This window comes from Rhinatrema bivittatum, chromosome 4 (genome assembly GCF_901001135.1).
Source record: "Rhinatrema bivittatum chromosome 4, aRhiBiv1.1, whole genome shotgun sequence".
In the NCBI taxonomy this organism is placed as follows: domain Eukaryota; kingdom Metazoa; phylum Chordata; class Amphibia; order Gymnophiona; family Rhinatrematidae; genus Rhinatrema; species Rhinatrema bivittatum.
Window position 1 is genome coordinate 62,022,052 of NC_042618.1, and position 14,137 is coordinate 62,036,188.

A 14,137-nucleotide genomic window follows, 5' to 3' on the forward strand; every position below is an offset into this window, starting at 1 on the left:
TGGGGGAAGCTAAGGGAACAGTTTTTAAAGGGTCAGGGTGGGTTTAGGGATTGTTTTGGTGTGCCGTTTTTCCCGCCCCTCCCCCAAAACGATAAGAGAACCCCAGGAACAAAATCATGGGGTGTTCTTATCGGAAGCCCCCAATTTCCTGACGATTTTGAAAATATCATCCGATATTTTCAATCGTCTGAAGCCTGATTCACATCCCTACTGGTCTCATGGTTTGTAGCCCACTGCTCTAACCACTAGGCTATTCCTCCTTTAACTTGACAAAGCTTATGCTTTTTCCTATTTTCTTCAGATGAATCCTTCCAATTTTTGAAGGAAGTTTTTTTGTTTTGGTTTTTTTTTGCTAAAATAGCCACTTTCACCTCACCCTTAACCATGCCAGCAATCATTTGGCCTTCCTTCCACCTTTCTTAATGTGTGTCAGAAAAATTTATGTTAAATCAGCAGTCCTTCCTTTTCATAATATAATACAATTTTCTATGAACAGGAAGATATTGCTAAATGAAACAAGAAAGAATCACTGAAATCATTTTTTTTATTTTTTGTAAAATTGTTCTATTGTTCAAAGTTTTATGTACTAAATTCAATTAACTGGGTGCAGAGAAGGGCTTATGGATCCCAGGTTTTTACTTTTGTCACTCATTCTACACCTAGTTAGGGCCCTCCTTAGAAGGCAGGGTTTGAAATGCCCGAACTTTGCCCTGCAAGTTGGTGTAATCTCCTCCCTCTTCCGAGCATCCTTACATCGCTCCTGCTTCCTGTGAGCCGGTGGAACCATGGGTGCAGCGGCTCACGCAGTGTTGGTGGAGACTTGACCTCTGTAGGTACAGATGGAAAGTGAAGCTCTCTCTCCCATGTTTTTCAGCTTCCAGGGGAGTCCCCCTTCTCCTGCTTTTCAGCTTCCCAGGGGGAAGGGATGGGGGGGAGCACTGGCCCTCTTCCGCAGATTCACTCCAGCTCCCACACTCTTCTAGGGTGAGCCTTACCTCTGATCTTAATTTTGATATCATGTCAAAAAAAAAAATCACGTATTTGATGGTTAGAAGAGTGGAAAGAGAGAAGGAGGAAGGGAAGGTGACTGATAGCCTGCAGCTCATTTCCATTGCTCTTAGGTCACATTAATTCACATTTTATTGTAAGAGGATTAGTGCAATAGTGATGGGTGCTGGGTGCTGGAGAGAAAAGGATGCATATCCTTCGCTTTAGGACATGCTCAAAGATAAAAAGAGTCCTGGCAGCAAATTCCTATGGCGATTGAGAACATATTAATTACAACCGCCGCTTAAGCTTATACAGACACAAGGGATGTCGTCCTTGCAGAAGTAGTGTACAAGACACAAAAATCTTTATGTGATTGCTCGATGGACCATTGATCTGAGCCAGCATGCTACTTCTCCTGTTTTACATTGTGGGGCGATGGATATAAAAAACGTAACATGTAAGCTAAGTTTGAAGAAAGTCCTGGAAGTATAGGCATGGAGAATAACAGCAGGCTTCTACATATTAAGGGTAATTGTCAAAGGGACTTCTGTGGGTAAAAGAATGTTTTACATGCAAGCATGGCCTTTTACAAATTACCCGCCCGATAAGCAGGTAATCTTACGCTAGTATGTCATGATCGCATGGAAGTTTCCCTGGATTTAGCACACGCATTCCTGGGATGTGGAGCTAGGGAGGGGCTTGGATCTAAACAAGAATGCAGATATATTTTCAGGGAAAATCAGTGCACGCCTTTCAGTAGGGGGTCCCCTTGTGTGGGATGTTTTGGTGGGATAGTCTTCCAAATTGATTTTTGCGCATAAGACCGCTTGGAAATTGGTGTAACTTCTGCATGTTTTAACCAACTTTGTATTAATGTGAGCTGTTTTGAAAATTATTCCCTTTGTGGATAGACTGTTTGAGCTGCTGGTATGAAAATAAAAAGCTGGGGTTAGTTGACCACAGAGATTGTGGATATCCTGAAAATTTGGTCGGTTTTAGGCTCTTGAGGACTGGAGTTGGCCACTCCTGTGTTTGTGATAGCAGAAAGCGCAAAAGTAGCATTGCAAGACTCAGAGGTGAGGGGAAAAAACATATTGAGGCTGACGAGGAGAAACCAAAATTGCTTAATAATTATTTCTGTTCGGTATTCACAGTAGAAGAGCCAGGAGCAGGACCAGTGCTGTAGCATGCCTATGGCTAATATGGCCTCGGACATAGGAATCATGACCTGAAGGGCGCCATAGAGCCACTGGCCAGCCGCATGCTGTCAAGAGCACCGTGGGGCCTCAGGAGAATCGGCGTGGCCCCATTGGAAGCAACAACATGGCCAGCAGAGGCCTGAGAAAGAGAAGCAGTGTGGCCCCGCTGGAAGTGGCAAAATAGCCAGGGGGGACAGGAAGAGGAGCAGCAAGGCCCCGCCAAAAGCAGCAACATGGCTGAAGGGGACCAGAGGAGGAGCAGCTTGGCCCCACTGAAAACAGCAACATGGCAGGCAGGGGACAAAAGGAAATGGAGTGCAGTGGGTGCTGCTAGAAGAAACAGGAGGCCAATGCAGAATTAGCCCCCACAGCCCAAAAAAGAAATCTTTCTGTCTGCTGTGGAGGCTGAAGGAGGAAACTGCTGCTGCTGAGAAAAGTGAGTGAGAATGAGTGACAGCATGTATGTATGTGTGTGTGTGTGTGTGTGTGAGAGAGAGAGAGAGAGCATGTATATGTGCACATGAGACTGCATGTGTGTGTGTGTGTGTGTGTGTGAGAGAGAGAGAGAGAGAGCATGTATATGTGCACATGAGACTGCATGTATGTGTGTGTGTGTGAGAGAGAGAGAGAGAGAGAGCATGTATATGTGCACATGAGACTGCATGTGTGTGTGTGTGTGTGTGAGAGAGAGAGAGAGCATGTATATGTGCACATGAGACTGCATGTGTGTGTGTGTGTGTGTGAGAGAGAGAGAGAGAGCATGTATATGTGCACATGAGACTGCATGTCTCTCTGTGTGTGTGTGTGTGTGTGTGTGTGTGTGCGTGTGTATGCATGAAAAAGAACATTTGTGTGCAACAACCCCTTCCCCTTCCTCTCTCCCTGCTAATCCATGACAATCTCAGGGCATCTGGAGATCCATAGAACCCAGATATGGAGATCGGGGATTTTTTTTTTTTATCCTTGTTAGTTTTAATTATTGGGTGCTATTTGATGTCTGTTTGGAAATATTTTATTGGTGTTTCGAAAATTTTTATATGAGTTTTTAATTATTGGATATTATTCTATTCATTAGACAGGATAATTAGTGACGTAGCTGCACTGTTCAATGTTTTTATTTTCCAAAATTGGGACTGCTTGTTGCAGTTTCCAGTTCACTTTTTGCCTGCACATTTCAATTATAATTTATGGTCTCTTTTTATTCTGCATTATAAGGGTCTACCTGTTTCTGCATATGTTACTGAAGTGAGTATTACACTAGCATGTAATTCTTGGAGTAGGGATCTGTAACAGGCATGTGCATTCATGGTCAATTCGTTTATTGTTTCACGTGTGCCGTATCTCCCGATCGGAAAGCTACGCACACAAATCTGATTGTGCATGCACGTTCAGGTAGGCCCACGTGCGCGCTACTACTGGTTTTATGTACATACATTCCGATTGGAGATACGTGGCAAATGGGCTGAAAAGAATGAAACGAATGGTCTTAAAAAACTAACGAATGCAAGATTCCTAATCTGTAATAGCATTGGCTTTTCTGTTTTCCTAACTAGAGTTGTATTAGTGTTTTAGGGCCTGATGTAATATTTATAGTGTGGCCTTTTCATAGGTAGGTGTGTTGCTGTTGAGTGCTGGCAGTTTAGTGCTGTTTTGATATGGAAGGTTTATTATATTGTAATTATAATTCCGTTTTTCTTGTGGCTTTCTGGGGGCCAAGCCCATGCCCAACACACATTACAGTAGGCATAACTCTATATGGATATGTATATTTTTTGGCTTTTTTTGTAAGGTTTTTTGATTGGTACCACAGCAGTGTAGTAAATATAATAAACATATTGTAAGTGTTATTTTTACCTTAGGGAAACTATACTTTGAATACCCTTTTTCATGTAAAATCCTTTACTATAAAGGCAGAATTTTTAATTGTGTGTGGGAAGAATGCGACAATCAGGGTAGGGTGTGGGGTTGCGAGGGCTGTAAAGTTGATCTACAACACCTAATACCCTTGCACAAGCCTCTTCACTGCTACCTCTCTGCACTTTTTCTCTGTGCCAGCACAGCCACTAAAAGTTTGAAACCTGGCTGGCTAGCACTTTCCTGGTGCCAACCTTGCCATGCACAAGATCAGCAGCAGGGAAGTGCCTGCTTTTGAGGTTTGAACCTTCTAGTGATTGTCTGGTGAAGCATGGGCACTGCCACATAAATGTAATGAAGGTATATGAGCAGGACTGGCAGGGCAGATGTTGGGGGAAGGGGTTAATGTTGCAAAAGGGGGAGAAAGGCAGAGAAGCCCATACTGTTGATGGAAAGAGGGAGATAGGCAGGGGTTAGATGCTGGGAAAGCAGGGGTTAATGCTGTGAAGTGGGGGCGAATTTAGAGGAAGAGGTTGCTCGCGAAGAGAGAAGAGGCGGGGAACAGATGCAGAAGACATGGATGAGAAATGGAGGGTTGGTGGAAGAAAGGGATAAGAAATGTTTTGGCAAGGATGGGATTATATGAGAGAGAGTAGAGGGGAATATGTAGCATGGAGAGAGGATACTAAGGAAAAAGAGTGCTGCTGCAGGGGATACGCCTGTGGATGGGATAGCACTGGAGTCCAGCAGAAAAGGGAGAGAGCACTGGAGAGGGAACTTGGAGATAGAGAGAAAAATTGTGGCGTCCATTCTGGGGAGGGGGACGTACTGGAGTCTGTTCTGGAGGGGGGGGGGGGCGGAGAAGGGAGAGAATGCGTAGGATCTGTCAATGGAGAGGACGATGGGGAGAATGATAGGGTTTGGAGCAGAGGCGACTAGAGTATGTTGGCACCTGGGCGGAAACTTCTTTGGCACCACACACACCCAATAATAATTTTAAAATTTCCTAAACCGATAAAATATTTCAGGACAGCAGGCACATCAAATAACACCCAAAAATTAAAACGAATAAGGATTTTAAAATCTCCTGCCTCCACATCTTGTCATCCTAAGACTGTTGTAGACTGGGGGCACACATGTAGACACACACACACACAATATGGTCCCTCGCTCTCGTCATACCCACACATACATGCTTGGTGAGAGACAAGAGGGAGCATGTGTATGTGTGAGAGACAGAGAGAGACACACACATACATTCTCTGTACCTCTCTCACACATATACAATTCCTCCTGTGTTTCCTCTCACACACAGACATGCTTCCTCCATCTCTCTCTCTCTCTCACACACACATGCTTCCTTTGTCTCTCTCACACGCTAAACACACACACACACACACACATACACACTTCCTCTCTCTCTCTCGCTTCTCTCTCTCTCTCTCATACACACACACACAGACACACATGTAGACAAATACTGAACTGGAAACCACAAGCCAGATTCTGTATGCAGTTTGTAACAATAGAAATAACTATTCCTCAATACAATACAATCAAGAAATATAAATCAATCAGATTAATAAAACCATACTAAAAATATAATTTCAAAACAGCCGATGAATAGAATTCTATTCAATAATTAAAAGCTCCTGTACAAATTTTTAAAATGTTTCTAAACATTGATAAAATATTTCAAAACAGTAGACATCAAATAACACCCACTAATTCAAACTAATAAGGATTTAAAAAATCCCCCACTTTCCATATCTGACACCCTGAGATTGTTGTGAACTGGGGGTACACAAACATTCACACAGACATAAACAAAATATGCTCCCTCTGTCTCTCACACACATACAAGTTTGGTGAGAGACAGAGGGAACTTGAGTGTGTGTGTGTGTGTGAAAGAGACAGACACACGTTTCTGCCGTCTCTCTCTCATACATACATGCTTCCTCTGTATCTCTCACACACGATTCCTGTCTCACCTAGTCACACACACACATGCTTCCTCTTTCTCATCCCCATCCCCGCATAAGGCACCTTCTAATACACACCACAGGCACCCTCTCATATGTATATACACAGGCACACACACACTCACTCTTCTATACACTCACCGTCTCATACACACAAAGGCATCCTCTCATACATACACCACACAGACACACACAGAGGCATCCTCTCATACATACAAACACAGACACACACATACCCTCTCATACACCCACATCCACATCCACACAGGCTCTTATACAGACACACACACACTCATACATAGGATCTCACACAGACACATACACATGCACACACAAACAGGGTCTCACTCATTCACACAAGCTCACACACATCATGGTCTCCTGTTGTCTTCAGGCCGTGGCAGGATGAGCTCCACCATGGCCATTCGGTCCAAAGATAAGAGGCTGACAGCAGCAGGAGAGGCCACCAGCTGGTTAGGCTCCGCTGCCGGCCCGCCACATCCCTTATTCTGCATTTGGTGAGAATCTGTCGATATTCTGTGTGTGTGACACTACAGGCCGGTTAGTCTGACTTCTATGGTAAGGAAATTAATGAACTGCTAAAACGAAGGATAGTGCAGTTTCTGAATTCCAATGGACTACAAGAACCAAGGCAGCATGGTTTTACCACAAGTAAATCTTTTCAGATAAATCTGATCAATTTCATTGATTAGACTGATCAGAGAGGTGGATCGGGGTGGGGGGGGGGCGCTAGATGTACTATACTTGGATTTCAAGAAGGCCTTTGAACATGGTTTTGCATAGGTGACTTGTAAATAAATTGAGCACGCTTGATAGTGACTGACTAGGTTAGAAACTGATTGGGAGGTGGAAAAGCAGAATGTATAAATGGAGTCCACGCTGAGGGAGGGGGGCATTACTAGCAGTCTATCACAGGATTGGTCCTTGGACCGGTTTCTTTCAACATTTTTCTGAGTGACATTGCAGAAGAATTGTTGGGAATTGTTTGGTTTTTTGCCTATAATACCAAAATCTGCATCAGGGTAGACAGCCAGGGAGGTTGTGGAAAAACATGAGAATGGATTTAGTAAAGCCAAGGAATTGTTTAGGATCTGGCAGCTAAGATTCAATGCTACAGAATGCAGTGTTATTCATTTAGGCTGCAAGGACCCAAGGGAGAGGTACATTATAGGGGTGAAGTTCTTTTAAGCATACAAGAAGAGTGGGATTTGGAGTGATCTTAAGGTGGCCAAATAGATGGATACGGTGACAGCAAAAGTCAGAAAGATGCTGGCTGCATAGGGAGAGAAATGAGGGAAGTGATCTCGCCCCTGTATAGGTCCTTGGTGAAACCTCATTTGGGGACTGTGTACAATTCTGGAGGACCGCACCTTCAAAAAGATAAACTGGTTGGAGTCAGTCCAGAGGGTGGCTACTAAAATGATCAGTGGTGTTTGTTCTAAAAAAAAGTTACTAATAAGGACCAAGAGTAACCAGATAAGTATGAGAAAAAAAAAACCCCAAGTGTGAAAGCTTGCTGGGCAGACTGAATGGCTATTTGTCTTCTTCTGCTGTCCATTTCTATGTTTCTATATGGAGGACAGATTTAAAGATCTAAAGATGTGTACCTAGAGAAAGGAAAACCAGATATGGGAGATATGTTAGAGACATGGTTTCCGGCAAAGGAGACGAGCCTCTTTCAATGGCAAGGAAGCTCTAGAATGAGGGATCATGGGATGAGGGTGAAGAGGGGTAGACTCAGGAGTAATCTAAGGAAATATTTCTTTACAGAGAGGGTAGTGGATGCATGGAACAGCCTCTGCATGGAGGTAGTGGAAAACAAGAAACAGCATCTAAAATCAAGAAATGTGGGATAAAAATACAGGGATCTCTGAGGGAGTGGGAGAGCTAGTAAAGTTGAATTAGTTTATATAGTCAAGCAGACTAGATAGGGTAGTTTTTTCTGCCATCACGCTTCTATGTTTCTCTGACTGGGAGTCATTGTTGGAGTCACTGCTGGGGGGGGCATCATTATTTCAAATCTGCTGAGAGCCACGAGGTACAGGTGGAGGCGGCATTAGAGATCTGAGGGAAGGGGCAGGTATTGGAGGGCTAGGGGGCATCACTGGACTGTGCCGAGGGTTGGCATAATGCTAGATCTGTCACTGGCAGAATAAATGCAAGTTTCCAGGTTCCCTTGTCCTATGAATAGGCTCAGTCTTATCACTAGGATTCTCCAAGCTCATGCAGTAGGGCAGTGATATTCACTGACGGTCCTCAAGGGCTGCAAATGGGTCAGGTTTTCAAGATACCCCTAATGAATATACATGAGATAGATCTGCATGCAATTGAGGAATTGTGCATGCAAATCTCTCTTATGCATATTCATTGAGGACCCATTTGCAGCCCCCGAGGACAATCAGTGATACCACTGCAGTAGGATATTTATCCAAAACTGAGCTGCTGGAAGCCCTTTTTTTTTCACCGTGGCACTCACTTTGCATGTGCTATGGAAGGCTGTGGAGATAGCTAATTTTATTTTATTTAAAAAATGTATACCCACTCACATTCACAACGTTCATGGTGAGGCACAATATAACAGGCATAGAATAAAAAACATATGTAAATATACAGAAAATGTGTACATAAAAATTGGACAACAAACCAATTCACAGAGATACCTGAAGGATTGCACATCCTAATTCAAATATATGTTGTCATCTATGCCCGTCCTTACTTTTTCCTAAAAAACCCCCACACATTTTACAGACATTAAGGTTGATTAGGGAAGACAAACATTACACATACCCAAGAGAATTTATGAGCAGTACAAAATGAAGTGGGAGAATGACTCAAGGTTCCAGAATGTGCAGTCTTTATTTAGTTTAGTATAGAATAGGTGGGCCCCAGTAACAGTCATCTTCAAAACATTTTGTGCGCATAGCGTGAACATGTGATCTTAATTTTCTTTTATGAGATGGAAAATCCCAGTGGGACACTGGAGATACCCTTCTTCAAACCTAGAGGGCTGCATTCTGTGTTGCAAGGATTTTTCTAATTCTGGGCTTGTGCTATAACACATTCTTTTGGAAGCCTCTGCATTCTCCCTCCTCTAACACCTTCAGAGCATTTTTGCTGATGCTAGCAAGTTGTTGTGTGGTCTGTATCGAGGCTGCCAGCACTTGGTTTTGTCAGCCGGCTTAATTATTCTCACATCTCTCATCTTCCTCTTGTATGAGGAACTGACGTGCAAGTTCTAGTTACTGTACATAGAGACACAATTTTCCAAACATCATTGATCAATGCAAGGATCACTTTAACCGATGCCATTAGAGCCAACATTGTCCTAACCTTAAACAGCATGCTCTGCATCTGAACTTTCCATGAGCAGAGTCAATTTTTGGATAAAATTGTAATGCAAAGCTTCAACAGCTGCTCAGCTAGTAGTTGGCTGTGAAACAAAACCATAATGCAACTCAGAGCAACAGAAGATCAGAATTCATTCCACACTGGTATTTCACTTATAGCTTATTAAAGGAATGGAACTGACAAAATGGTAATGTGCACACATTCCATTCCTACAGAATCAACCCAGGAAACCTGGCACTGTCGGAATCCTTTCCAAGCTGAAACAGAATTAAAACATAATTAAAATGAATTTGAAACATTAACAAAGTTGTTATGCAACATTACTGCACAATCTATCTGCTTTGACAGATAATCACACGTGTCCTTCCTTTACAAAGCATATAATTTCACATCCTGAGTTCAACACATACTCCGTTTGGGGGGAAAAAAACCTATAGCTAGCTATGGACAAAAGTTCTAGTGATTTAAATTGCTGCTTCTAGGCAGTTAACATTCCAGCTGTGGATCTGCACTGTATAGAAAAAAAAAAATTCCCCAGATGCCTGTTTTAATCTCAGACCTCATGTCAAAAGCATCCATAACCTGGAGCAATACCAATATTTAAGTGATTGAACATGTGGCATCCAGAAGTATTACTGCTAGGATAATTACTTTTTATTGCTGAAAGGTGCAGTACTTGCTGTGGTCAAGTTGTGGGAATGTCTTGACATGTTAATTAATACAGCACAGAGCAATTGTGTGTACTCCCTTATCACATTGTATCTCTTGACATCCACACATTACCCATCCACTCCTGTTTGCCATTGTGCCTTTTGGATTTTTTCATTTTTTCTTAAAAGTTCTGGATTTTGGGGCCCATGTACTAAAGTGCATCACATTTTACAAAGTCTACTTTGTGTGTAAAAATGGCACTTTGTTACCCTAAGTTGGGCTTTTGTGCACACTTTTTCCATATATACATGTGAAGCGGACTATGCAAACTTTTTTGACTTTGCATATAATAGACTTATATGTGTAAGTTTACTCTTGCAAAATTATACACAAATTTAAAATTAATGAGCCGCTGCGATGCAAAATCTTGCAAAGCAGCTCATTAACTATGGTCATAGTGCTAAGGAAGACATGCGAAGGCCTCTGCAGTGAGGTGATTAACCCCATCTGCAGTCATGGCCTTATGGTACCCGCCCATGTTAAAGGGGCAGTGCCACAGTAACCAAACAGCCTCTTCTCATGACCACACAAAGAGGGCAATGTACTCAAGTGCACCAAAATTCATGCAGAGGTAGCGATGTTCAAAACCGGGAATAGTATGCAAATAATCGCAGTCGAAAACTGGCGGCAGATGATTCCTGGAGACAATGTTACCAAAAAGATAGCCAGACTCCGTTGTAATTATCCTTTTCTCCTTCCCTCCAACCAGTAGGAGGAGAGCAGTGCTTCTACCCACATGCGCCTTCTCTTCTGCTAGCTTCAGTCTGAAATGAGGTGTAATTATCTTTTTTGCAAAGTTGTCCATACGAAACGTATGTGTGTGTGTGTGTGTGTGTGTGTGTGAGTTTCTTCTGCCAGGCTTATTTGCATATACTGTAAGTCCCATTAGTAAATGTATGTGTGGAAAATCATGACTTCTGTGTGAGATTTGTACACTTTAGTACATTGGTCTCTTTGTGTGTGGGATCATGCGAAATACCTGTTTGGCTACAGTAGCACTGCCCCTTTGGTATGTTCAGGTACCATAAGCGCATGACTACAGATTGGCCACACTGCTCTGGTATTAATCAGTCTTACTTTGAAATCCCAGTCAATAAATCACAATTAAATGATCCATGAATCGGCAAACCTCAAAACCAATCCTCTACCACTAGTCTTAGAAGTTCGCGTGCCATAAATTTCAAGTCGAGGAGACCAATGTAATAAAGAATGTAGAAATCCATGCAGATGGCAGGATTATATGCACGTACTTATTCTACAGGGACTTCTGGTAGGAAACTTATGAGCAGAAGTTTTCTATGGACAATTTCACAACAGATCCCCCCAAAATACACCTCTTTGCATGTAAAAAAGAAAAAAAAATCGAGTGCCATTTTTCCATGGAATGGACTTTTTGAAATTCAGCACACTTTAGTACATTAGCCTCCAGGATTGCTAAACAGCAAAAAAATAAAACAAAAAACAACTTATAAATTTCAGAATGCTTCCTTGCTTTGAGCCTCTCCATATATTTCCCTGCTTGTGTTCTCCATTTATTCACTTTAAATATGTCCGACAAGCCAGTCACACCGGATTATCCCTCAAAAAGAATTCATAAATGATTAGATGGGATCATAAAAGTCTAAATGAATCCCAGATCATTGGGTGGGGGGGAGATTCACAGATAGGATTTATGAATCTAAAACTCTGGGCGCTGGCAGCAGGAACAGCATTCTAAAAGTTGCCAGACCCCCAGTGCTGCTCTCCTGTCAGTGGATGCAGTAGTAACAGCAACACTTAGGGGTAGATTTTAAACGCCTACGTGCGGTAGCTGGGATTATGCGCGCCGGACCTATTTTAGAAAGGCCCAAGCGACGCGCGTAAAGCCCCGGGATGCGCGTATGTCCCGGGGCTTCGAAAAAGGGGCGGGGAGGGGGCGGGAAGGGTGCAGCGCGAGGCCAGAGGCCTCCAGCACAACGGCCATTTGCTGCTGTGTTGGAGGATTGCGTGCTGGCAGGCTGCCGGGCACATGCAACTTGCGCCTGCCGGAGGCAGGTGCAACAGGTAAAATAAAGGTCGGGGGGATTTAGGATAGGGCTAGGGGGTGGGAGGGTTAGGGGAAGGGGAAGAGAGGTTAGTTTAGGGGGTTGGTAACAGGGGAAGGCCGTTGGCGTCAGCGCGCGCAAGTTGCACAATTGTGCACCCCCTTGTGCGTGCCGACCCTCGATTTTATAACATGCGCGCGCCGGGTAGCGCGCACACATGGACGCACGCGCGCAACCTTTTAAAATCCACCCCTTAGTCTTCAGCCCTGTGGGCAATGGGGAAAGGAGAAAGGAATGATCCTTAGCAGCAACTCTTCTTCACCCCACAGGCAAAGGGACAGTGGGAAGTGGCAGCAAAGCTTCTTCTGCCCCATGCTCACTGTCAGAAGAGGGACTGTGGCTCTTGTTTGGCCCAGCTGTTACAGCACTGGCTCCCCCTAGTACCTTGTGTGACCACACAGGTAGCCCACCCCAAAAGCCAGACCCAGTATGTGTGTAGTAGACATTTATTTACAATTAATTTGTTAATCGTTTCACTGATTAAATCTCCCTAAGCAACATGCTGCTAATGCAGGTATTTTACACCATATTTTAAACCATATAAGCTTATGCATATACTTCTATCCATATAATAAAGTGAAATTCAGATACCTTGTGTTTGAAAATCATCTGGGTTTGTGCAGGCTGAAAAATGCATGCATACATTGCCTATAAGACTGATCAAAGGGGTTGTGCAGGGCCTGGTGCAAATCAGTCTGTGCGGCACCTCCCCTTCCCAGAGCACCCCCTCTCTTTCCCTGCATGAACCTTACCCCCCCTCTTCCTCCGGCAGGAGAAAAGCAGTGCTTTTTGCCTGCATACGCCTCATTGCTGGCTCCAGTCTAAAGTCTGAGCCGCACAGAGTCCATAGGCTTTGCAGGACCTACCTAGCCCTGTGAGCATTCAGACTTCAGACTGAAGCCAGCAGAGAGACAGATGGTAGGTAAGAAGTGCTGAGACAGAGAGAAGGAGAGGCAGGAGAGGACAGAAGCATGGGGCCCGGGGCATTTCTTCTAAATCACTCTCTCCCTCCCGGCCTCCACTCCCCACTACCAGGGTGGCCCTGATTACCAGCTCGGCACCCTGATGAAAATGACCCTTTTTCTGCAGTAGCACAGTTGTGACCTCCTCCCGTTCTCAATGCTACTGTGTAGTACCAAGAGCAAGCTAGCATGAAAGGTTCACACAGTGCATCCATCTCAGGGGCTGGACGTCATCGGGAAACTGGTATGGACCATTTCAAAGAAAGCCCAGGGGGAAATCGTTTTCTGCATTGTTTCAGCCTTCTGGGTTTGTGGCTGTGACAGGTTGAAGAAATAGGGGAAGAGTGCCTTCTTCCTGGCTCAGCTGACAGAATGCCACCTTTAGGATGGTCCTTGGTAGGCCTTTATTTTTAGGCCCTTCTCTTTTTTGCACTTCACCCGATGAAACACTCAGGTGGCTGTCCACCTGTCTGGCCTGCTCTTTGCCACAACAGAGTAATCCATCAGTGGTAGCAAAAGACGGAAGGACTGATCTTTCTCAGTCACTTCCTTGAGTAGACTGCTTCCGCCGCAAAGTGAGGGGGAAACAGGGATGCGGCTTAAAATCCGTCCCCCAATACATTTTCCACTTGAAAAGGATACTTAGAAATGAAGATCCTACCAAGACAAAAATTCTCCTGTGTCGCCAGAAGAAACAACAGCAGAAAACAACTGGGTAGTCAAAACTGCACTCATTCACTGCAGGCTTAAAATGTCTGCAAACCTTGAATATCTTAGGTCACATATGTTGGAAAATCAGTCATCTGAAAACCTGAAGCACCGAGTGTTGCTCTTCCTATATCTAGTCATAAATTATACTGTATCGAAAGAATTATGGCTTATAGAGAATTCTTACATCACACAATGAATTGACGAGTACAGTCTAAGTACCTGGTCTGTTCTTGTTAAAAAAAGAAAAAAAAAAGACTTTAAAAAAACAAAGTAGA